Source organism: Taudactylus pleione, unplaced genomic scaffold (genome assembly GCF_031769625.1).
Source record: "Taudactylus pleione unplaced genomic scaffold, aTauple2 ptg000967l, whole genome shotgun sequence".
Classification (NCBI taxonomy): domain Eukaryota; kingdom Metazoa; phylum Chordata; class Amphibia; order Anura; family Myobatrachidae; genus Taudactylus; species Taudactylus pleione.
Window position 1 is genome coordinate 5369340 of NW_028285368.1, and position 23996 is coordinate 5393335.

General features: G+C 37.2%; 30 pseudogenes; all 30 read left to right on the forward strand.

The window, feature by feature from the left end:
- Positions 1-4439: 4439 nt before the first annotated feature.
- Positions 4440-4558, forward strand: LOC148454935 (5S ribosomal RNA; annotated as a pseudogene).
- Positions 4559-5037: 479 nt separating this feature from the next.
- LOC148454936 (5S ribosomal RNA) lies at positions 5038-5156 on the forward strand (annotated as a pseudogene).
- A 576-nt stretch (positions 5157-5732) lies between these two features.
- Positions 5733-5851, forward strand: LOC148454937 (5S ribosomal RNA; annotated as a pseudogene).
- A 1050-nt stretch (positions 5852-6901) lies between these two features.
- LOC148454938 (5S ribosomal RNA) lies at positions 6902-7020 on the forward strand (annotated as a pseudogene).
- A 348-nt stretch (positions 7021-7368) lies between these two features.
- Positions 7369-7487, forward strand: LOC148454939 (5S ribosomal RNA; annotated as a pseudogene).
- Positions 7488-7602: 115 nt separating this feature from the next.
- On the forward strand, positions 7603-7721 carry LOC148454940 (5S ribosomal RNA; annotated as a pseudogene).
- Positions 7722-9048: 1327 nt separating this feature from the next.
- LOC148454941 (5S ribosomal RNA) lies at positions 9049-9167 on the forward strand (annotated as a pseudogene).
- A 584-nt stretch (positions 9168-9751) lies between these two features.
- Positions 9752-9870, forward strand: LOC148454942 (5S ribosomal RNA; annotated as a pseudogene).
- A 635-nt stretch (positions 9871-10505) lies between these two features.
- Positions 10506-10624, forward strand: LOC148454943 (5S ribosomal RNA; annotated as a pseudogene).
- Positions 10625-10739: 115 nt separating this feature from the next.
- Positions 10740-10858, forward strand: LOC148454944 (5S ribosomal RNA; annotated as a pseudogene).
- A 580-nt stretch (positions 10859-11438) lies between these two features.
- LOC148454945 (5S ribosomal RNA) lies at positions 11439-11557 on the forward strand (annotated as a pseudogene).
- A 1735-nt stretch (positions 11558-13292) lies between these two features.
- LOC148454946 (5S ribosomal RNA) lies at positions 13293-13411 on the forward strand (annotated as a pseudogene).
- A 114-nt stretch (positions 13412-13525) lies between these two features.
- LOC148454947 (5S ribosomal RNA) lies at positions 13526-13644 on the forward strand (annotated as a pseudogene).
- A 116-nt stretch (positions 13645-13760) lies between these two features.
- On the forward strand, positions 13761-13879 carry LOC148454948 (5S ribosomal RNA; annotated as a pseudogene).
- A 554-nt stretch (positions 13880-14433) lies between these two features.
- On the forward strand, positions 14434-14552 carry LOC148454949 (5S ribosomal RNA; annotated as a pseudogene).
- Positions 14553-15371: 819 nt separating this feature from the next.
- Positions 15372-15490, forward strand: LOC148454950 (5S ribosomal RNA; annotated as a pseudogene).
- Positions 15491-16072: 582 nt separating this feature from the next.
- On the forward strand, positions 16073-16191 carry LOC148454951 (5S ribosomal RNA; annotated as a pseudogene).
- A 351-nt stretch (positions 16192-16542) lies between these two features.
- On the forward strand, positions 16543-16661 carry LOC148454952 (5S ribosomal RNA; annotated as a pseudogene).
- An 818-nt stretch (positions 16662-17479) lies between these two features.
- On the forward strand, positions 17480-17598 carry LOC148454953 (5S ribosomal RNA; annotated as a pseudogene).
- Positions 17599-17949: 351 nt separating this feature from the next.
- On the forward strand, positions 17950-18068 carry LOC148454954 (5S ribosomal RNA; annotated as a pseudogene).
- Positions 18069-18183: 115 nt separating this feature from the next.
- Positions 18184-18302, forward strand: LOC148454955 (5S ribosomal RNA; annotated as a pseudogene).
- A 116-nt stretch (positions 18303-18418) lies between these two features.
- LOC148454956 (5S ribosomal RNA) lies at positions 18419-18537 on the forward strand (annotated as a pseudogene).
- Positions 18538-18889: 352 nt separating this feature from the next.
- LOC148454957 (5S ribosomal RNA) lies at positions 18890-19008 on the forward strand (annotated as a pseudogene).
- A 585-nt stretch (positions 19009-19593) lies between these two features.
- On the forward strand, positions 19594-19712 carry LOC148454958 (5S ribosomal RNA; annotated as a pseudogene).
- Positions 19713-20113: 401 nt separating this feature from the next.
- On the forward strand, positions 20114-20232 carry LOC148454959 (5S ribosomal RNA; annotated as a pseudogene).
- A 115-nt stretch (positions 20233-20347) lies between these two features.
- On the forward strand, positions 20348-20466 carry LOC148454960 (5S ribosomal RNA; annotated as a pseudogene).
- A 580-nt stretch (positions 20467-21046) lies between these two features.
- Positions 21047-21165, forward strand: LOC148454961 (5S ribosomal RNA; annotated as a pseudogene).
- A 1735-nt stretch (positions 21166-22900) lies between these two features.
- On the forward strand, positions 22901-23019 carry LOC148454962 (5S ribosomal RNA; annotated as a pseudogene).
- Positions 23020-23133: 114 nt separating this feature from the next.
- Positions 23134-23252, forward strand: LOC148454963 (5S ribosomal RNA; annotated as a pseudogene).
- Positions 23253-23368: 116 nt separating this feature from the next.
- Positions 23369-23487, forward strand: LOC148454964 (5S ribosomal RNA; annotated as a pseudogene).
- The last annotated feature ends 509 nt before the right edge of the window (positions 23488-23996 follow it).

Here is a 23996-nt window from a genome sequence, read left to right on the forward strand (position 1 = left end):
TTAGCTGCAGGAACCCACTATCAGGGTATGCAACACACAGTTCCACCTAAAATATGGCAACGTTCAGCACGCAACAGTATGTGACCAACCTCACAAATATTGAGAAGTATATATATGTGAGGTCTCAGAACCACCATAAGTACACCTGTATTAGGGCAGATTGTAAAGAAAAGTTATAGATATACACTGACAGTTGAGAGAAAAAGCACAGACAGTCAGCGCTGGCATAAGTCACATACAATGCAGAAATATATACATAAACATTACATATAATATACTGCACATGGCACTACAATGCCCAGATTCAGTATCTGGGGAGGCTTTAGCTCTGTGTACACTGATCCAAAGGTGAGGTACACAGGGGGACTGGATCAAACGTCAACTTAGGAGATCTGCGATGCACCACAGAGATCAAATGGCCACCGGAGACCTCAGAGGAAGTGTGGCCCAAGGAGAAAGCAGCTCAGCAAAGCCAGACCTTAGACTGGAAAAGCGCACTGAGCTGAGGGGAGGAGCCACTGTAACAGGGAAGGCTGACTCCCCTGGTTGACTATTAACCCCTGGGACGCTGGCTTCCTTTGTCGATATTGTCCCTGGTGGTCTAGTGGAAGCGCAGGGTATGGAGGGCCTGCGTCCACCTCAGCGCCTTCGGTCTGTCCCCTGAGACCATAGGCAATGACTGCTCATAAGCGGGTCCCCGCAAGCGTGGACCCACCTTACCTTGTCCACGTAGATCCGGCCGCAGTCAGGGAAGTCCATGGGGCCCGGCTAGCACGGAACCCGTGGTCCCGCCGAGATCCCCAGATCAGTACTGGCGTTGGACAGTCTGTTGCTGTGCGCTCAGGCGATAGTGTAAAACTATCAAAAATCATAAAAATAAAATAACATAGCTTTAAGCAGCCCTTCTGCAGTGACCCAACTCCGGCCGGGCACCTATTCAAACTGGGCACCTACTCAAACTGAGGTGCCTCTGGCTTGGGAGCGCGGTTATAGGGAGAGTGGACCCAGAGCATCCTGGGAGCTGAAAGCTTTAACTGCGTGGTGCCCGGATTTGGTACACAACCTATGCCCCAAGGTCTCCCTGTGGAGCATATGGACCCTGAAGAAGAAAACCCTGAAGAAGAAAATAATATGGTTTGTCACAGATTACACAAGTGTAAGCAGATATAGGATGTAATTAAGGAGTGCTCAGTAACGGGCTCACCTAGGTCATATACATTGCCACAAAGCTCTAAAATATACGAGTCATATGTATTTTAGAGCTTTGTGGCAATGTATAGTTACCTGTAGTTTATTTATATTTCAGTTGTGGATGCCTGCAATGGTGCATGTGTGTGTAGTTGAAATGCAGTTATACACAATTCACTTGACTACAACTTTATAGAAGAAACAGCTTTAAAAATAATATTTGTTCCCTAGACAGCATATCTATTATTGTTTATTATAAATTATTCCAATTGCGACCACTACTATTATGCATGATCGCATTTTTAAAATATTTTGCATTACTGTTTCCACATTAACAGAAATGTCTACTTACTTAAGAAGCAGGTATAATCCCTAGCTTTTGTGGTGACATGAGTATGGAGAAGTGCATGTGTAATGAGGAAGAGTGGCCATAATGAAGGCAGCATGCATGTGGTGAGCAGGGAGTGAGGGACAACAAAAGAACACAAGCAAAGACAGATAAGATATATCCTATATATGTAGGTTGATGATTCTAAACAGTTTTCTACCTTGCCCTTGTCATTTTAGTCATATTACATCCATTTATCAATGGTCTGTTTTGGACCAACAACTACTGTTGGCTTAATGGTATTTGGGTGATGGCCCTTTTTTGATACATTCCAAATAAAGGCCATAGCCAGAATTATGTGAACCTCATAGCAAGATTTTGAAGGGGCCCTTTCCCCCCTTCTTAAGAGCCACCCCCCTAGAAGTTGCTCATTAATGCCCCAAAGTACTGCCCTAGTTACTTGTATGCCCCATAGTTGTGCCCTAGTTACTTTTATGTCCCATAGTAGAGCCCTAGTTAATTTTATGAACTATAGTGGTGCCCTAGTTAATGTTATATCACACAGTGCCCCCAGTTTATATTATGAGACATTGTAGTGCCCCAAGTTAACAATATGCCACATTGTACTGCCATCAGTACACATGCCACACAGTACCAAAAGTTCACTTTATGCTACACAGTGCAATTCCTAAAAACATGATAGACAATGACCTGGGTGCAGCTGCGTCAGGCCCAAGAGGTGGACACCCTAAGCCTCTGGGCCCCATAGTAATGGCACTGCCTGCACCCACTATAGCTACACCCATGCTCCAAATACTGTTATATGAGAGTATATACTCTATATATACACAATTATACAGTATAGCTAAATCATACCTGGACAAGCTGCTCCCTGCCATTCCATAAATATGACTCAAAATGTCAACTCACAAATAGGATCAGATGGTTATATAGGGTGAGAGTTTAGAAAATTTGAGAGTTTAACAGTAAAGTGAGTTGTATTTTCAAAATGGGAAAACATCTGGATGAGTTTTAAACGTGAGAGTTTTTTGAGTGTAAATAACGTGCGAGTTTGCATGTTCTCGGACTCTATTACATTGGCCGAGTTTAAAAAGTGTGAGAGTTTACTCTCACATTGTCTATGCTCTTACCCTATTACATTTGGCCCATAATGTGATCAACTAGTAAGGAAATTACAATATCTAGAATACAGACATACTGTGTTCTGGACTGCACAACATTTATAATATTCAGGGTTGTACATGCTCTCGATACCATGGGGGAGATGCACTAAGCCTTCTGAGAGTGATAAAGTGGAGAGTGATAAAGTACCAACCAATCAGCTCCTGTCAATTTACAGGCTGTGTTTGAAAAGTGACAGTTAGGAGCTGATTGGTTGGTACTGTATCACTCTCCAAGGCTTCTCCCCCTATATGACTATTACATTTGTACAGTATATCTTACAGTACCTTTGGTGCACATATGGTTACTACAGATACAGTACGTACACATTCATCTATTGTCAAACTGTGCCAAAGAGCAGTGTTTGGTGCACTACAGACTTTGATGGATCACTTGGCCTGGTTAATTTGCAAAGTTTTTTTTTTCACAAAATATCTAAATAATAATAAATATCTTATTTGCACCACTAATTAGACAAAAGTCCATTATTGGGGTGCCCTGAATACTGACACTGGATTTTCATGTAGCTTCTGTGTGAGAGTCGGTAATCTGGGTAAAAAGGCAAAAAGACAGAGGTCTGACTTGAGTGACCATCGCCATGCCTTGTACCACGAATCATTATGCTTAATCTGCGTCTTCATGACTAATTCCATTGTGATAGAAAAACCTAGTACACTATAAGGAACTTTGTATGCAGCTACGATAGTATAAGGTTCACTACCCATGGCCATCCCTATACTTGTGCCATATGGCGCTAAAATGCAAGGTAAATGGGCACACATCTGTAAAAAATTAATCTTACAGATATCCAATGCTTCAACACAAAAAATAAGAAAACAAAGTCTAATTGGCAGTGCACCTGGACCAAAAATTTTTTATATATAAAATATAACTTTTATTCATATTTGTTAAAATGCTTCAATTGTTTACAGAGACATATATCCTAAGCAAAATATAAATGCTTACCAACAACAAAATATACATACATTGACTATACACCCCTATAAGTGTAATAAATGTGTGAGAAAACATTAATATATATATTTTTATTGTGTAAAATAAAATAAATCTAAAATACAGTGATTGCTATGAACCACTGGTAATAATGTTTATTTTACTTACTTAGTAATTATAGTTTTATGTTGTGGTTGATACCCATATTAATAGTACTATCTCTATTACTGTACATCATAGTTAATAGCCATATTTGTAGTACGTACCATCATCGTTATATATCTCAAATGGGCTGAAGGCAGAAAAATAGTGGAGTGTTCCTATTTAGCTTGTTTTATCAAGGATACTATCCTTGCAGTTCTTGTAACTGTATTTGTATATAAATTTGTTACCAATTCTGTCATGTGGATGGTTAATAATGTATCCAAATGTTACTTATATGTCACGTCATTCAATAAAGTTTGCAATTCCTATGCTGGGTTATCAAATAATAAAAGAAGAAATACAGTGCTCCTGTCTTATATATGGTGTCTGCGTGTTATACTCAGATTCCACACAAATGCAATTATTGTGTGATAATATCAAATTAATCGGGAAGTAACTATTATCTATCGTTCAGCAATACTCAAGTTCTCACATTCCTAACATTTTTGAACACCTACAGTCACACCATTTTTATACTGCCATAGCATTCTTTTCTGTTACATTTTACATTAATTTTATCAACTTATCAATGAATTTACTTGAGTAAAGAAGTAAAAGAGGTCTAAAGTTAATGTTTTTGAACACCTACAGCCACACCACATGGGACATGCCCAATCTCATCTGATCTTGAAAGCTATGCAGTGTTGGGCCTGGTTAGTACTTGGATGGGAGACAACCTGGGAATACCAGGTGCTGTAGGTAATTTTATACTGCCATAACATTCTTTTCTATGACATTTTACATAAATTTTATCAACTTATCAATTAATTTACTTGAGTTAAGAAGTAAAAGAGGTCTAAAGTTAATGTTTTTGAAAGTCTACAGCCACACCACACTGGACTGCCATAACAGACTTTTCTATTACATTTTACATTTATTTGATCAATTTTCAATGAATTTACTGGAGTTGAGAAGTAAATGTGGTCTTGAATTAAGGTTTTCAAACAATTTCAGCCACACTGCACTGGACATGCCCAATCTCTTTGGATTTTGGAAGCTATGCAGTGTTAGTACTGGTTAGTACATAGATCAGAGACCACTTGGGAATAACAGGTGCTGTTGCTAATTATAAACTGCAATAACAGACTTTTCTATGACATTTTACATTTATTTTTGTCAATGTATCAATGACTTAACTGGAGTAAAGAATTAAAAGAGGACTAAAATTAAAGTTTTCAAACACCTACAGCCACACCACACTGGACATGCCCAATCTTGTCTGATCTTGGAAGCAATGCAGTGTTGGGCATTGTTAGTACTTGGGTGGGTGACCACCTGGGAATACCAGGTGCTGTAGGTAATTTTAAACTGCCATAACAGACTTTACTATGACATTTTACATTTATTTTATCAATTTATCAATGACTATATTTGAGTTGAGAAGTAAATGAGGTCTAAAGTTAAGGTTTTTGCGCACCTACAGCCGCACTACACTGGACATGCCTAATCTAATCTAATCATGGAAGCTATGCAGTGTTGGGCCTGGTAGGTACTTGGATGCGAGACTACCTGGGAATACCAGGTGCTATAGGTAATTTTATACTGCCATAACAGACTTTTCTATGACATTTTACATTATTTTATCAACATATCAATGAATTTACTGGAGTTGAGAAGTAAATGTGGTCTTGAATTAAGGTTTTCAAACAATTTCAGCCACACTGCCCTGGACGTGCCCAATCTCTTTGGATTTTGGAAGCTATGCAGTGTTAGTACTGGTTAGTACATGGATCAGAGACCACTTGGGAATACCAGGTGCTGTAGCTAATTTTAATCTGCAATAACAGACTTTTCTATGACATTTTACATTTATTTTATCAATGTATCAATGAATATTCTTGAGTTATGAAGTAAAAGAGGTCTAAAATTAAGGATTTTGAACAGCAACACCACACTGGACATGCCCAATCTCGCCTGAACTTGAAAACTATGCAGTGTTGGGCCTGATTAGTACTTGGGTGGGAGACCACCTGGGAATACCAGGTGCTGTAGGTAATTTTATACTCCCATAACATTCTTTTCTATGACATTTTACATTCATTTTATCAACTTATCAATGAATTTACTTGAGTTAAGAAGTAAAAGAGGTCTAAAGTTAAGTTTTTGAACACCTACAGCAGCACTACACTGGACATGCCCTATGTCATCTGGTCTTGGAAGTTATGCGGTGTTGGGCCTGTTTAGTACTTGGATTGGAGACCACCTGGGAATACCAGGTGCTGTAGGTAATTTTATACTTCCATAAAGAGACTTTTCTATGACATTTTACATTTATTTGATCAATTAATGAATGAATTTACTGGAGTTGAGAAGTAAATGAGGTCTAAATATGATGTTTTCAAACAATTTCATCCACACTGCACTGGACATGCCCAATCTATTTGGATTTTGGAAGTTGTGCAGTGTTAGTACTGGTTAGTACATGGATCAGAGACCACTTGGGAATACCAGGTGCTGTAGCAAATTTTAAACTGCAATAACATACTTTTCTATGTCATTTTAGATTTATTTTATCAATGTGTCAATGCATTTACTTTAGTAAAGAAGTAAAAGAAGTCTAAAATTAAGGCTTTTGAACACCAACAGCCACACAACACCGGACATGACCAATTTTGCTTTGCCTTAGATGCTATGCAGTGTTGGGCCTGGTTCATACTTGGATGGGAAACCACCTGGTAATACCAGGTGCTCTAGGTAATTTTATACTGCCATAACATTCTTTTCTATGACATTTTACATTAATTTTATCAACTTATCAATGAATTTACTGGAGTTAAGAAGTAAAAGTGGTCTAAAGTTAATGTTTTTGAACACCTACAGCCACACCACACAGGACATGCCCAATCTCATCTGATCTCGGAAGCTATGCAGTGTTGAGCCTGGTTAGAAAATGGATGCGAGTCCACCTGGGAATACCAGGTGCTGTAGGTAATTATATACTCCCATAACATTCCTTTGTATTACATTTTACATTAATTTTATAAACTATCAATTAATTTACATGACTTGAGCAGTAAAAGAGGTCTAAAGTTAAAGTTTTTGAACACCTACAGCCACACCACACTGGACATGCCCAATCTCGTCTGATCTATGAAGTCATGCAGTGTTGGGCCTGGTTAGTATTTAGATGGGAGACCACCTGGGAATACGAGGTGCTGTAGGTAATTTTGAACTGCCATAACAGACTTTTCTGTGACATTTTACATTGATTTCATCAATTTATCAATTAATTTATTGGGGTTGAAAACTAAATGAGGTCTAAAATTAAGGTCTTCAAACAATTTCAGGCACACTGCAGTGGACATGCCCAATCTCTTTGGATTTTGTATGGTATGCAGTGTTAGTACTGGTTAGTACTTGGATCAGAGACCACTTGGGAATACCAGGTGCTGTAGGTAATTTTAAACTGCAATAAAAGACTTTTCTATGACATATTACATTTATTTTATCAATGTATCAATAAATTCACTTGAGTTAAGAAGTAAAAGAGTTCTAAAGTTAATGTTTTGAACAACTACAGCCACACCACACTGGACATGCCCAATCTCATCTGATCTTGGAGGCTATGCAGTGTTGGGCCTGGTTAATACTGGAATATGAGAACCCCTGGGAATACCAGGTGCTGTAGATAAATTTATACTACTATAACATTCTTTTCTATTACATTTTACATTAATTTTATCAACTAATCAAAGAATTTGCTTAAGTTATGAAGTAAAAGAGGCCTAAAGTTAAGGTTTTTGAACACTTACAGCCACACCACACTGGACATGCCCAATCTCATCTGATCTCGGAAGGTATGCAGTGTTGGGCCTGGTTAGTACATAGATGCAAGACCACCTGGGAATACCAGGTGCTGTAGGTAATTTTATACTCCCATAACATCCTTTTTTATTACATTTTACATTAATTTTATAAACTTATCAATGAATTTACTTGAGTTAAGAAGTAAAAGAGGTCTAAAGTTAATGTTTTCAAACACCTACAGCCACACCGCACTTGACAAGCCCAATCTTGTCTTATCGTGGCAGCTATGCAGTGTTGGGCCTGGTTAGTACTTCGATGGGGGAATACCAGGTGCTGTAGGTAATTTTATACTGCCATAACAGACTTTTCTATGACATTTTACATTTATTTTATCAATTTATCAATGCATTTATTGGATTTGAAAGGTAATTGAGGTCTAAAATTATGGTTTTCAAACAATTTCAGCCACACTGCACTGGACAAGCCCAATGTCTTTGGATTTTGAATGCTATGTAGTGTTAATACTGGTTAGTACTTGGATCAGAGACCACTTGGGAATACCAGTTGCTGTAGCTAATTTTAAACTGCAATAACAGACTTTTGTATGACATTTTACATTTATTTTATCAATGTATCAATGAATTTACTGGAGTTAAGAAGTAAAAGAAGTCTAAATTTAAGGCTTTTTAGCACCTGCAGCCACACCACACTGGACATGCCCATTCTTGTCTTGGAAGCTATATAGTGTTAGGCCTGGTTAGTACTTGGATGAGAGACCACCTGGGACTACCAGGTGCTGTAGGTAATTTTATACTGCCATAAGAGATCTTTCTATGACATTTTACATTAATTTTATCAACTTATCAATGAATTTACTTGAGTTAAGTAGTAAAAGATGTCTAAAGTCAGAGCCATAACTAGACTTTTTGGTGCCCTGTGCCAGAAAGAGCATTGGTGCCCCCCAACCTCATTTTTCAAAGGGACAAATGCTCCCAAAAAAGGGCCATTGCTTCACGGGGGGAAGGCTCATTGAAGAGATAGGGGATTCCAGGAGATGCAGGGGATGAAATAAGAGGAATCTACAAGTTAGAATGATAATAAACAGAAATTAGACAGGCCCAAACAGCGCCCCCTGATGTGTGTTGCCCTGTGCGATGGCACCGGCCGCACTACACTAGCTACGGCCCTGTCTAAAGTTAATGCTTTCGAATACCTATAGCCACACCAGACTGGACATGCCCAATCTCATCTGATTTTGGAAGCTATGCAGTGTTGAGCCTGGTTAGTACTTGGAGGGGAGACTACCTCGCAATACCAGGTGCTGTAGGTATTTTTATGCTGCCATTACATTTTTTTCTTTTACATTTTTGATTATTTTTAGCAATTTATCAGTGAATTTACTTGAGTTAAGTAGTAAAAGAGCTCTAAAGTTAATGTTTTTGAATTCCTACAGCCACACCAGACTGGACATGCCCAATCTCGTCTGATCTTGGAAGCTATGCAGTGTTGGGTCTGGTTAGTACTTGGATGGGAAACCACCTAGGAATACTAGGTGCTGTAGGTAATTTTAAACTGCCATAACATTTTTTTCTCTTACATTTTATATTAATTTTATCAACTTATCAATTAATTTACTTGGGTTAAGAAGTGAAAGAGGTCTAAAGTTAATGTTTTAGAATTCCAGCAGCCACACCACACTGGACATGTATAATCGCTTCTGCTCTTGGAAGCTATGCAGTGTTGAGCCTGGTTAGTACTTGGATGGGAGACCACCTGGGAATAATAGGTGCTGTAGGTAATTGTATACTGCCATAACATTCTCTTCTATTACATCTTACATTTCATTTTATCAACTTATCAATGAATTTACTTGAGTTAAGAAGTAAAAAAGGTAAAAAGATAATGTTATTGAACCCCTACAGCCTCAGAACCTGGTCATGCCTAATCTCGTCTAATCTTGGAAGCTGTGCGGTGTTAGGCCTGGTTAGTACTTGCACGGGAGACCACCTGGGAATAGCAGGTGCTGTACGTCATTTTATACTGCCATAACATTCTTTTCTATTACATTTTACATTTAATTTTATCAACTTATCAATGAATTTACTTGAGTTAAGACGTAAAAGAGGTCTAAAGTTAATGTTTTTGAACACTTACAGCCACACCAGACTGGACATGCCCAATCTCGTCTGATCTTGGAAGGATTGCAGTGTTGGGCCTGGTTAGTACTTGGATGCGAGACCTCCTGGGAATACCAGGTGCTGTAAGTAATTTTTTTTCTGCCATAGCATTCTTTTCTATTACGTTTTACTTTGATTTGATCAATTTATCAATGAATTTACTTGGGTTAAGTAATAACAGAGGTCTGAAGTTAATGTTCTTGAGCACCTACAGCCACACCAGACTGGACATGCCCAATCTTGTCTGATCTTGGAAGCTATGCTGTGTTGGGCCTTATTAGAACTTGGATGCGAGACCTCCTTTGAATACAAGGTGCTGTAGGTAATTTCATACTCCCATAACATTCTTTTCTATTACATTTTACATTAATTTTATCAACTTATCAATGAATTTACTTGAGATAAGTAGTAAAAGATGTCTAATGTCAGAGCCGTAACTAGTCTTTTTGGTGCCCTGTGCCAGAAAAAGCATTGGTGCTCCCCCCCCTCATTTTTCAAAGGGACAAATGCTCCCACAAAAGGGCGATGGCTTTATTGGGAAGGCTCACGAGATAGGGGAGGCCAGGAGATTCTGGGGATGAAATAAGAGGAAGCTACAAATTAGAGTGATAATATACAGAAATTACACAGGCCCAAACAGCGCCCCTTGATTTGTCGTGGCCTGTGCGATGGCATCGGCCGCACTACCCTAGCTATGGCCCTGTCTAAAGTTAATGTTTTTGAATACCTACAGCCACACCATACTAGAGATGCCCAATCTCATCTGATCTTGGAAACTAAGCAGCGTTGAGCCTGGTTAGTACTTGGATGGGAGAATATCTCGGAATACCAGGTGCTGTAGGTAATACTATACTGCCATAACATTCTTTTCTATTACATTTTACATTTAATTTTTTCAACTTATCAATGAATTTACTTGGTTAAGTAGTAAAAGAGGTCTAAAGTTAATGCTTTTGAATTCCTACAGCCACACCAGACTGGACATGCCCAATCTCATCTGATCTTGGAAGCTATGCAGTGTTGGGTCTGGTTAGAACTTAGATGGGAGACCACCTAGGAATACCAGGTGCTATAGGTAATTTTAAACAGCCATAAAAAATTTTTCTCTTACATTTTATTTTATCAACTTATCAATGAATTTTCTTGAGTTAAGAAGTAAAAGAGGTCTAAAGTTAATGTTTTTGAACACCTACAGCATCACAACACTGGACATGCCCAGTCTCATCTGATCTTGGAATCTATGCAGTGTTAAGCCTGGTTAGTACTTGCACGGAAGACCACCTGGGAGTAGCAGGTGCTGTAAATAATTTTATACTGCCATAACATTCTTTTCTATTACATTTTACATTCATTTTATCAACTTATCAATGCATTTACTTGGGTTAAGTAATGAAAGAGGTCTAAAGTTAATGTTTCTGAACAACTACAGCCACACCAGACTGGACATGCCAAATCTTGTCTGATTCTTGGAAGCTAATCAGTGTTGGGCCTGGTTATTACTTGGATGCGAGACCACCTGGGAATACAAGGTGCTGTAAGTAATTTTATACTGCCATAGCATTCTTTTTTTTATTACATTTTACATTAATTTTCTCAGCTTATCAATGAATTTACTTGGGTTAAGTAATAAAAGAGGTCTAAAGTTAATGATTTTGAACACCTACAGCCACACCAGTCTGGACATGCCCAATCTCTTCTGATCTTGGAAGCTATGCAGTGTTGGGCCTGATTAGTACTTGGATGGGAGAAAACATGGGAATAACAGGTGCTGTAGGTAATTTTATACTGCCATTACATTTTTCTCTATTACATTTTACAATATTTTTATCAACTTATCAATAAATTTACTTGAGTTAAGATGTAAAAGAGGTCTAAAGTGAAAATTTTTGAACATTTAGAGCCACAGCACACTTGAGATGTCCAATCTCATCTGATCTTGGAAGCTATGCAGTGTTGGGTCTGGTTAGTACTTGGATGGGAAACCACCTGGGAATACCAGGTGCTGTAGTAAATTTTATACTGCAATAACATTCTTTTCTATTACATGTTACAATTAATTTAATCAACTTATCAATGAATTTACTTGAGATAAGAAGTAAAAGAGGTCTAAAGTTAATGTTTTTGAACACCTACAGCCACACCAGACTGGACATGCCAAATCTTGTCTAATCTTGGAAGCAATGTAGTGTTGCGCCTGCTTAGTACTTGGATGCGAGTCCACCTGGGAATACCATTTGCTGTAAGTAATTTTATACTGCCATAGCATTCTTTATTTTTTACATTTTACATTAATTTTATCAACTTATGAATGAATTTACTTGGGTTAAGTAATAACAGAGGTCTAAAGTTAATGTTTTTGAACACCTACAGCCACACCAGACTGGATATGCTCAATATCGTCTGATCTTGGAAGCAATGCAGTGTTGGATCTGGTTAGTACTTGGATGCGAGACCACCTGGGAATACTAGGTGCTGAAAGAAATTTTATACTGCCATAACATTCTTTTCTATTACATTTTACATTAATTTTATAAACTTATCAATGAATTTACTTGGGTTAAGTAGTAAATGAGGCCTAAAGTTAAAGTTTTTGAACACTTACAGCCACACCAGAGTGGACATGCCCAATCTCATTTGATATTGGACGCTATGCAGTGTTGGGCCCGGTTTGTACTTGGAAGTGAGATCATCTGGGAATACCAGGTGCTGTAGATATTTTTATACTCCCATAACATTCTTTGTATTACATTTTACATTCATTTTATTAATTTATCAATGAATTTACTTGAGTTAAGTAGTAAAAGAGGTCTAAAGTTAAGCTTTTGAATAACTACAGCCACACCACACTGGACATGCCCAATGTCATCTGGTTTTGGAAGCTATGCAGTGGTGGGCCTGGTTAGTACTTGGATGGGAATACCAGGTGCAGTAGTAAATTTTATACTGCCATAACATTCTTTTCTATTACATGTTACAATTAATTTTATCAACTTATCAATGAATTTACTTGAGATAAGAAGTAAAAGAGGTCTAAAGTTAATGTTTTTGAACACCTACAGCCACACCAGACTGGACATGCCAAATCTTGTCTAATCTTGGAAGCAATACAGTGTTGGGACTGCTTAATACTTGGATGTGAGACAACCTGGGAATACCATTTGCTGTAAGTAATTTTATACTGCCATAGCATTCTTTATTTTTTACATTTGACATTAATTTTATCAACTAATTTACTTGGGTTAAGTAATAACAGAGGTCTAAAGTTAATGTTTTTGAACACCTACAGCCACACCAGACTGGTTATGCCCAATCTCGTCTGATCTTGGAAGCAATGCAGTGTTGGGTCTGGTTAGTACTTGGATGCGAGACTACCTGGGAATACCAGGTGCTGTAATAAATTTTATAGTGCCATAACATTCTTTTCCATTACATTTTACATTAATTTTATCAACTTATCAATACATTTACTTGGGTTAAGTAGTAAATGATATCTAAAGTTAAAGTTTTTGACCTCCTACAGCCTCACCAGACTGGACATGCCCAATCTCATCTGATCTTGGAAGCTATGCAGTGTTGGGCCAGGTTAGTACTTGGATGTGAGACCACCTGGGAATATCAGGTGCTGTAAGTATTTTATACTCCCATAACATTCTTTTCTGTAACAATTTACATACATTTTATCAACGTATCAATGATTTTACTTGAGTTAAGTAGTAAAAGAGGTCTAAAGTTAAGGTTTTTGAATACCTACAGCCACACCACACTGGACATGCCCAATCTCATCTGGTTTTGGAAGCTATGCAGTGTTGGGCCTGGTTAGTACTTGGAAGGGACACCACCTGGGAATATCAGGTGCTGTAAGTATTTTTGTACTGCCATAACATTCTTTTCTATTACATTTTACATTTAATTTTATCAACTTATCAATGAATTTACTTGAGTTAAAAAGTAAAAGAAGTCTAAAGTTAAGATTTTTGAATGCCTACAGCCATACCATAATGGACATGCCCAATCTCTTGTGATCTTGGAAGCTATGCAGTGTTGGGCCTGGTTAGTATTTGGGTGGGATAACACCTGGGAATACCAGGTGCTGTAGTTAATTTTATACTGCTATAACATGATTTTCAATTAAATTTTACATTAATTTTATCAATGTATCAATGAATTTACTTGAGTTAGGAAGTAAAAGTGGTCTAAAGCTAATGTTTTTGAACACCTACAGCCACATCACACTGGACATGCCCAATTTCGTCTGATCTTGGAAGCTATGCAGTGTTGGTCCTGTTTAGTACTTGGATCATAGACCACCTGGGAATACAAGGTGCTGTATTTAATTTTATACTGACATAACATTCTTTGCTATTACATTTTACATTAATTTTATCAACTTATCAATGAATTTACTTGAGTTAAGAAGTAAAAGAGGTCTAAAGTTAATGTTTTTGAATATCTACAATCTAGTTTTGGAAGCTATGCAGTGTTGGGCCTGTTTAGTGCTTGGAGGGAGACCACCTGGGAATACCACGTGCTATAGGTAATTTTATACTGCCATAACATTCTTTTCTATTACATGTTACAATTAATTTTTTCAACTTATCAATGAATTTACTTGAGTTAAGAAGTAATAGATGTCTAAAGTTAATGTTTTTGAGCATCTACAGCCAAACCACACTGGACATGACCAATCTTGTCTGATCTTGGAAACTATGCAGTATTGGGCCTGGTTAGTACTTGGATGGGAGACCACCTGGGAATACCAGGAGCTGTAGGTAATTTTATACTGCCATAACATTCTTTTCTATTACATTTTACATTTCATTTTTCAACTTATCATTGAATTTACATGAGTTAAGAAGTAAAAGAGGTCTAAAGTTAAAGTTTTTGCGCACCTACAGCCAAACCACACTGGACATGCCAAATCTTGTCTAATATTGGAAGCAATGAAGTGTTGGGCCTGCTTAGTACTTGGATGCGAGTCCACCTGGGAATACCATTTGCTGTAAGTAATTTTATACTGCCATAGCATTCTTTATTTTTTACATTTTACATTAATTTTATCAACTTATGAATGAATTTACTTGGGTTAAGTAATAACAGAGGTCTAAAGTTAATGTTTTTGAACACCTACAGCCACACCAGATTGGATATGCTCAATATCGTCTGATCTTGGAAGCAATGCAGTGTTGGATCTGGTTAGCACTTGGATGCGAGACCACCTGGGAATAGCAGGTGCGGAAAGAAATTTTATACTGCCATAACATTCTTTTCCATTACATTTTACATTAATTTTATAAACTTATCAATGAATTGACTTGGGTTAAGTAGTAAATGAGGTCTAAAGTTAAAGTTTTTGAACACTTACAGCCACACCAGACTGGACAAGCCCTATCTCATCTGATCTTGGACGCTATGCAGGGTTGGGCCTGGTTTGTACTTGGGTGCGAGACCATCTGGGAATACCAGGTGATGTAGGTAATTATATACTGCCATAACATTCTTTTCTATTACATTTTACATTTAATTTTTTCAACTTATCAATGAATTTACTTGAGTTAAGAAGTAAAAGAGGTTCAAAGTTAATATTTTTGAGCACCTTCAGCAACACCATACTGGACATGCCCAATCTAGTCAGATCTTGGAAGCTATTCAGTGTTGGGCCTGGTTAGTACTTGGATGGGAGCCCACCTGGGAATACTAGGTGCTGTAGGTAATTTTATACTGCCATAAAAGTCTGTTCTATTACATTTTACATTTATTTTTTCAACTTATCAATGAATTTTTATTGAGTTAAGAAGTAATAGAGGTCTAAAGTTAATGTTTTTGGCCACCTACAGCCAAAACCCACTGGACATGCCCAATCTCATCTGGTATTGAAAGCTATGCAGTGTTGGGTCTGGTTAGTACTTGGATGGGAAACCACCTGGGAATGCTAGGTGCTGTAGGTAATTTTATACTGCCATAACATTCATTTCTATCACATTTTACATTTAATTTTTTAAACTTATCAATGAATTTACTTGAGTTAAGAAGTAATAGAGGTCTAAAGTTAATGTTTTTGAGCACCTACAGCCAAACCACACTGGACATGCCCGATCTTGGAAGCTATGTAGTGTTGAATCTGGTTAGTGCTTGGATTGGAGACCACCTGGGAATACCAGGTGCTGTAGGTAATTTTATACTGCCATAACATTCGTTTATATTACATTTTACTTTTAATTTTTTCAACATATCAATGAATTTAATTAAGTTAAGAAGTAATAGAGGTCTAAAGTTAAAGTTAATGTTTTTAAGCACCTACAACCAAACCACACTGGACATGCCCAATCTCGTCTGATCTTGGAAGTTATGCAGGGTTGGGCCTGGTTAGTACTTGAATGGGAGACAACCTGGGAAAACCTGGTGCGGTAGGTAATTTTATACTGCCATAACATTCTTTTCTGTTACTTTTTACATTTAATTTTTTCAACTTTTCAAAGAATTTACTTGACTTAAGAAGTAACAGATGTCTAAAGTTAATGTTTTTGAGCACCTATAGCCAAACCACAATGGACATGCTCAATCTAGTCAGATTTTGGAAGCTATTCAGTGTTGGGCGTGGTCAGTACTTGGATGGGAGACCACCTGGGAATACCAGGTGCTGTATGTAATTTTATACTGCCATAAAATTCTTTTCTATTACATTTTAATTTTATTTTTTTCAACTTTTCAATGAATTTACTTGAGGTAAGATGTAATAGAGGTCTAAAGTTAATGTTTTTGAGCACCTACAGCCAAACTGCACTGGACATGCCCAATCTCGTCTGATCTTGGAAGCTATGCAGTGTTAGACCAGGTTAGTACTTGGATGGGAGACCACCTGGGAATAGCAGGTGCTGAAAGAAATTTTATACTGCCATAACATTCTTTTCTATTACATTTTACATTAGTTTTATAAACTTATCAAGGAATTTACTTGGGTTAAGTAGTAAATGAGGTCTAAAGTTAAAGTTTTTGAACACTTACAGCCACACCAGAATGGACATGCCCAATCTCATCTGATCTTGGACGCTATGCAGTGTTGGGCCTAGTTTGTACTTGGATGCGAGACCATCTGGGAATACCAGGTGCTGTAGTAAATTTTATACTGCCATAACATTCTTTTCTATTACATGTTACAATTAATTTTATCAACTTATCAATGAATTTACTTGAGATACGAAGTAAAAAAGGTCTAAATAAATATTTTTGAACACCTACAGCCACACCTGACTGGACATGCCAAATCTTGTCTAATCTTAGAAGCAATGCAGTGTTGGGACTGCTTAGTACTTGGATACCAGACCACCTGTGAATACCATTTGCTGTAAGTAATTTTATACTGCCATAGCATTCTTTATTTTTTACATTTTACATTAATTTTATCAACTTATCAATAAATTTACTTGGGTTAAGTAGTAAATGACATCTAAAGTTAAAGTTTTTGACCGCCTGCAGCCACACCAGACTGGACATGCCCAATTTCATCTGATCTTGGAAGCTATGCAGTGTTGGGCCTGGTTAATACTTGGATGTGAGACCACCTGGGAATATTAGGTGCTGTAGATAATTTTATACTCCTATAAAATTCTTTTCTATAACAATTTACATTCATTTTATCAACTTATCAAATATTTTATTTGAGTTAAGTAGTAAAAGAGGTCTACAGTTAATGTTTTTGAATCCCTACAGCCACACCACACTGGACATGCCCAATCTCATTTGGTTTTTCAAGCTATGCAGTGTTGGGCCTGGTTAGTACATGGATGGGAGACCACCTGGGAATATCAGGTGCTGTAGGTATTTTTCTACTGCCATAACATTCTTTTCCATTACATTTTACATTTAATTTTTTCAACTTATCAATGAATTTACTTGAGTTAAGAAGTAACAGAGGTCTAAAGTTAATGTTTTTGAGCACGTACAAGCAAACCACACTGGACATTCCCAATCTTGTCTGATCTTGCAAGCTATGCAGTGTTGGGTCTGGTTAGTACTTGGATGGGAGACCACCTGGGATTACCAGGTGCTGTAGGTAATTTTATACTGCCATAACCTTCTTTTCTATTACACTTTACATTTAATTTTTTCAAATTATCAATGAATTTACTTGAGTTACGAAGTAATTGAGGTCTAAAGTTAAAGATTTTGAGTGCCTACAGCCAAACCACACTGAACATGCCCAATCTTGTTTAATCTTGGAAGCTATGCAGTGTTGGGCCTGGTTAGTATTTGAATGGGAGGCCACCTGGGAATACCAGGTGCTGTAGGTAACTTTATACTGCCATAAAATTATTTTCTATTACATTTTACATTTAATTTTATCAACTTATCAATGAATTTACTTGAGTTAGAAGTAATAGAGGTCTAAAGTTAATGTTTTTGAGCACCTACAGCCAAGCCACACTGGACAGGCCCAATCTCATCTGATCTTGGAAGCTATGCAGTGTTGGGCCTGGTAAGTAGTTGGATGAGAGACCACATGGGAAAACCAGGTACGGTAGGTAATTTTATACAGCCCTATCATTCTTTTCTATTACTTTTTACATTTATTTTTTCAACTTATCAATGAATTTTTATTGAGTTAAGAAGTAATAGAGGTCTAAAGTTAATGTTTTTAGCCACCTACAGCCAAAACCCACTGGACATGCCCAATCTCGTCTGGTATTGGAAGCTATGCAGTGTTGGTCCTGGTTAGTACTTGGATGGGAGACCACCTGGGAATACCAGGTGCTGTAGGTTATTTTATAATGCCATAACATTCTTTTCTATTACATTATACATGTAATTTTTTCAATTTATCAATGACTTTACTTGAGTTAAGAAGTAATAGAGGTCTAAAGTTAATGTTTTTGAGCACATTCAGCCAAACCATACTGGACATGCCCCCTCTCATCTTATCTTGGAAGCTATGCAGTGTTGGATCTGGTTAGTACTTGGATGGGAGACCACCTGAGAATGCCAGGTGCTGTACGTAATTTTATACTGCCATAACTTTCTTTTATATTTCATTTTACTTTTTTATTTCTTCAACTTATCAATGAATTTACTTGAGTTAAGAAGTAAAAGAGGTCTAAAGTAAATTTTTTTGAGCACCTACAGCCAAACCACACTGGGAATGCCCACTCTCCTCTGATCTTGGAAGCTATGCAGTGTTGGGCCCGGTTAGTACTTGGATGGGAGACCACTTGGGAATTCCAGGTGTAGTTGGTAATTTTAAACTACCATAACATTCTTTTCTATTACATTTTACATTTAATTGTTTCAACTTATCAATGAATTTACTTGAGTTAAGAAGTAATAGAGGTCTAAAGTTTATGTTATTGAGCACCTACAGCCAAATCACATTGGACATGCCAATATTGTCTGATCTTGGAAGCTATGCAGTGTTGGGCCTAGTTAGTACTTGGATGGGAGACCACCTGGGAATACCAGGTGCTGTAGGTAATTTTATACTGCCATAACATTCTTTTCTATTACATTTCACATTTAATTTTTTCAACTTATCAATGAATTTACTTGAGTTAAGAAGTAATAGAGGTCTAAACTTAATGTTTTTGAGCGCTTCCAGCCAAATCACAGTGGACATGCCCAAGTTCGTCTGGTCTTGAAAGCTATGCGGTGTTGGGCCTGGTTAGTACTTGCATGGGAGACCACCTGGGAATACCAGGTGCTGTAGGTAATTTTATACTGCCATATCATTCTTTTCTATTACATTTTACATTTAATTTTTTCAACTTATCAATGAATTTACTTGAGTTAAGAAGTAAAAGAGGTCTAAAGTAAATTTTTTTGAGCACCTAAGGCCAAACCACACTGGACATGCCCAATCTTGTCTTATCTTGGAAGCTATGCAGTGTTGGGCCTGGTTAGTACTTGGATGGGAGACCACCTGGGAATGCCAGGTGCTCTATGTAATTTTATACTGCCATAACATTCTTTTCTATTACTTTTTACATTTAATTTTATCAACTTATCAATGAATTTACTTGAGATAAGTAGTAAAAGATGTCTAATGTCAGAGCCGTAACTAGTCTTTTTGGTGCCCTGTGCCAGAAAAAGCATTGGTGCTCCCCCCCCTCATTTTTCAAAGGGACAAATGCTCCCACAAAAGGGCGATGGCTTTATTGGGAAGGCTCACGAGATAGGGGAGGCCAGGAGATTCTGGGGATGAAATAAGAGGAAGCTACAAATTAGAGTGATAATATACAGAAATTACACAGGCCCAAACAGCGCCCCTTGATTTGTCGTGGCCTGTGCGATGGCATCGGCCGCACTACCCTAGCTATGGCCCTGTCTAAAGTTAATGTTTTTGAATACCTACAGCCACACCATACTAGAGATGCCCAATCTCATCTGATCTTGGAAACTAAGCAGCGTTGAGCCTGGTTAGTACTTGGATGGGAGAATATCTCGGAATACCAGGTGCTGTAGGTAATACTATACTGCCATAACATTCTTTTCTATTACATTTTACATTTAATTTTTTCAACTTATCAATGAATTTACTTGGTTAAGTAGTAAAAGAGGTCTAAAGTTAATGCTTTTGAATTCCTACAGCCACACCAGACTGGACATGCCCAATCTCATCTGATCTTGGAAGCTATGCAGTGTTGGGTCTGGTTAGAACTTAGATGGGAGACCACCTAGGAATACCAGGTGCTATAGGTAATTTTAAACAGCCATAAAAATTTTTTCTCTTACATTTTATTTTATCAACTTATCAATGAATTTTCTTGAGTTAAGAAGTAAAAGAGGTCTAAAGTTAATGTTTTTGAACACCTACAGCATCACAACACTGGACATGCCCAGTCTCATCTGATCTTGGAATCTATGCAGTGTTAAGCCTGGTTAGTACTTGCACGGAAGACCACCTGGGAGTAGCAGGTGCTGTAAATAATTTTATACTGCCATAACATTCTTTTCTATTACATTTTACATTCATTTTATCAACTTATCAATGCATTTACTTGGGTTAAGTAATGAAAGAGGTCTAAAGTTAATGTTTCTGAACAACTACAGCCACACCAGACTGGACATGCCAAATCTTGTCTGATTCTTGGAAGCTAATCAGTGTTGGGCCTGGTTATTACTTGGATGCGAGACCACCTGGGAATACAAGGTGCTGTAAGTAATTTTATACTGCCATAGCATTCTTTTTTTTATTACATTTTACATTAATTTTCTCAGCTTATCAATGAATTTACTTGGGTTAAGTAATAAAAGAGGTCTAAAGTTAATGATTTTGAACACCTACAGCCACACCAGTCTGGACATGCCCAATCTCTTCTGATCTTGGAAGCTATGCAGTGTTGGGCCTGATTAGTACTTGGATGGGAGAAAACATGGGAATAACAGGTGCTGTAGGTAATTTTATACTGCCATTACATTTTTCTCTATTACATTTTACAATATTTTTATCAACTTATCAATAAATTTACTTGAGTTAAGATGTAAAAGAGGTCTAAAGTGAAAATTTTTGAACATTTAGAGCCACAGCACACTTGAGATGTCCAATCTCATCTGATCTTGGAAGCTATGCAGTGTTGGGTCTGGTTAGTACTTGGATGGGAAACCACCTGGGAATACCAGGTGCTGTAGTAAATTTTATACTGCAATAACATTCTTTTCTATTACATGTTACAATTAATTTAATCAACTTATCAATGAATTTACTTGAGATAAGAAGTAAAAGAGGTCTAAAGTTAATGTTTTTGAACACCTACAGCCACACCAGACTGGACATGCCAAATCTTGTCTAATCTTGGAAGCAATGTAGTGTTGCGCCTGCTTAGTACTTGGATGCGAGTCCACCTGGGAATACCATTTGCTGTAAGTAATTTTATACTGCCATAGCATTCTTTATTTTTTACATTTTACATTAATTTTATCAACTTATGAATGAATTTACTTGGGTTAAGTAATAACAGAGGTCTAAAGTTAATGTTTTTGAACACCTACAGCCACACCAGACTGGATATGCTCAATATCGTCTGATCTTGGAAGCAATGCAGTGTTGGATCTGGTTAGTACTTGGATGCGAGACCACCTGGGAATACTAGGTGCTGAAAGAAATTTTATACTGCCATAACATTCTTTTCTATTACATTTTACATTAATTTTATAAACTTATCAATGAATTTACTTGGGTTAAGTAGTAAATGAGGCCTAAAGTTAAAGTTTTTGAACACTTACAGCCACACCAGAGTGGACATGCCCAATCTCATTTGATATTGGACGCTATGCAGTGTTGGGCCCGGTTTGTACTTGGAAGCGAGATCATCTGGGAATACCAGGTGCTGTAGATATTTTTATACTCCCATAACATTCTTTGTATTACATTTTACATTCATTTTATTAATTTATCAATGAATTTACTTGAGTTAAGTAGTAAAAGAGGTCTAAAGTTAAGCTTTTGAATAACTACAGCCACACCACACTGGACATGCCCAATGTCATCTGGTTTTGGAAGCTATGCAGTGGTGGGCCTGGTTAGTACTTGGATGGGAATACCAGGTGCAGTAGTAAATTTTATACTGCCATAACATTCTTTTCTATTACATGTTACAATTAATTTTATCAACTTATCAATGAATTTACTTGAGATAAGAAGTAAAAGAGGTCTAAAGTTAATGTTTTTGAACACCTACAGCCACACCAGACTGGACATGCCAAATCTTGTCTAATCTTGGAAGCAATACAGTGTTGGGACTGCTTAATACTTGGATGTGAGACAACCTGGGAATACCATTTGCTGTAAGTAATTTTATACTGCCATAGCATTCTTTATTTTTTACATTTGACATTAATTTTATCAACTAATTTACTTGGGTTAAGTAATAACAGAGGTCTAAAGTTAATGTTTTTGAACACCTACAGCCACACCAGACTGGTTATGCCCAATCTCGTCTGATCTTGGAAGCAATGCAGTGTTGGGTCTGGTTAGTACTTGGATGCGAGACTACCTGGGAATACCAGGTGCTGTAATAAATTTTATAGTGCCATAACATTCTTTTCCATTACATTTTACATTAATTTTATCAACTTATCAATACATTTACTTGGGTTAAGTAGTAAATGATATCTAAAGTTAAAGTTTTTGACCTCCTACAGCCTCACCAGACTGGACATGCCCAATCTCATCTGATCTTGGAAGCTATGCAGTGTTGGGCCAGGTTAGTACTTGGATGTGAGACCACCTGGGAATATCAGGTGCTGTAAGTATTTTATACTCCCATAACATTCTTTTCTGTAACAATTTACATACATTTTATCAACGTATCAATGATTTTACTTGAGTTAAGTAGTAAAAGAGGTCTAAAGTTAAGGTTTTTGAATACCTACAGCCACACCACACTGGACATGCCCAATCTCATCTGGTTTTGGAAGCTATGCAGTGTTGGGCCTGGTTAGTACTTGGAAGGGACACCACCTGGGAATATCAGGTGCTGTAAGTATTTTTGTACTGCCATAACATTCTTTTCTATTACATTTTACATTTAATTTTATCAACTTATCAATGAATTTACTTGAGTTAAAAAGTAAAAGAAGTCTAAAGTTAAGATTTTTGAATGCCTACAGCCATACCATAATGGACATGCCCAATCTCTTGTGATCTTGGAAGCTATGCAGTGTTGGGCCTGGTTAGTATTTGGGTGGGATAACACCTGGGAATACCAGGTGCTGTAGTTAATTTTATACTGCTATAACATGATTTTCAATTAAATTTTACATTAATTTTATCAATGTATCAATGAATTTACTTGAGTTAGGAAGTAAAAGTGGTCTAAAGCTAATGTTTTTGAACACCTACAGCCACATCACACTGGACATGCCCAATTTCGTCTGATCTTGGAAGCTATGCAGTGTTGGTCCTGTTTAGTACTTGGATCATAGACCACCTGGGAATACAAGGTGCTGTATGTAATTTTATACTGACATAACATTCTTTGCTATTACATTTTACATTAATTTTATCAACTTATCAATGAATTTACTTGAGTTAAGAAGTAAAAGAGGTCTAAAGTTAATGTTTTTGAATATCTACAATCTAGTTTTGGAAGCTATGCAGTGTTGGGCCTGTTTAGTGCTTGGAGGGAGACCACCTGGGAATACCACGTGCTATAGGTAATTTTATACTGCCATAACATTCTTTTCTATTACATGTTACAATTAATTTTTTCAACTTATCAATGAATTTA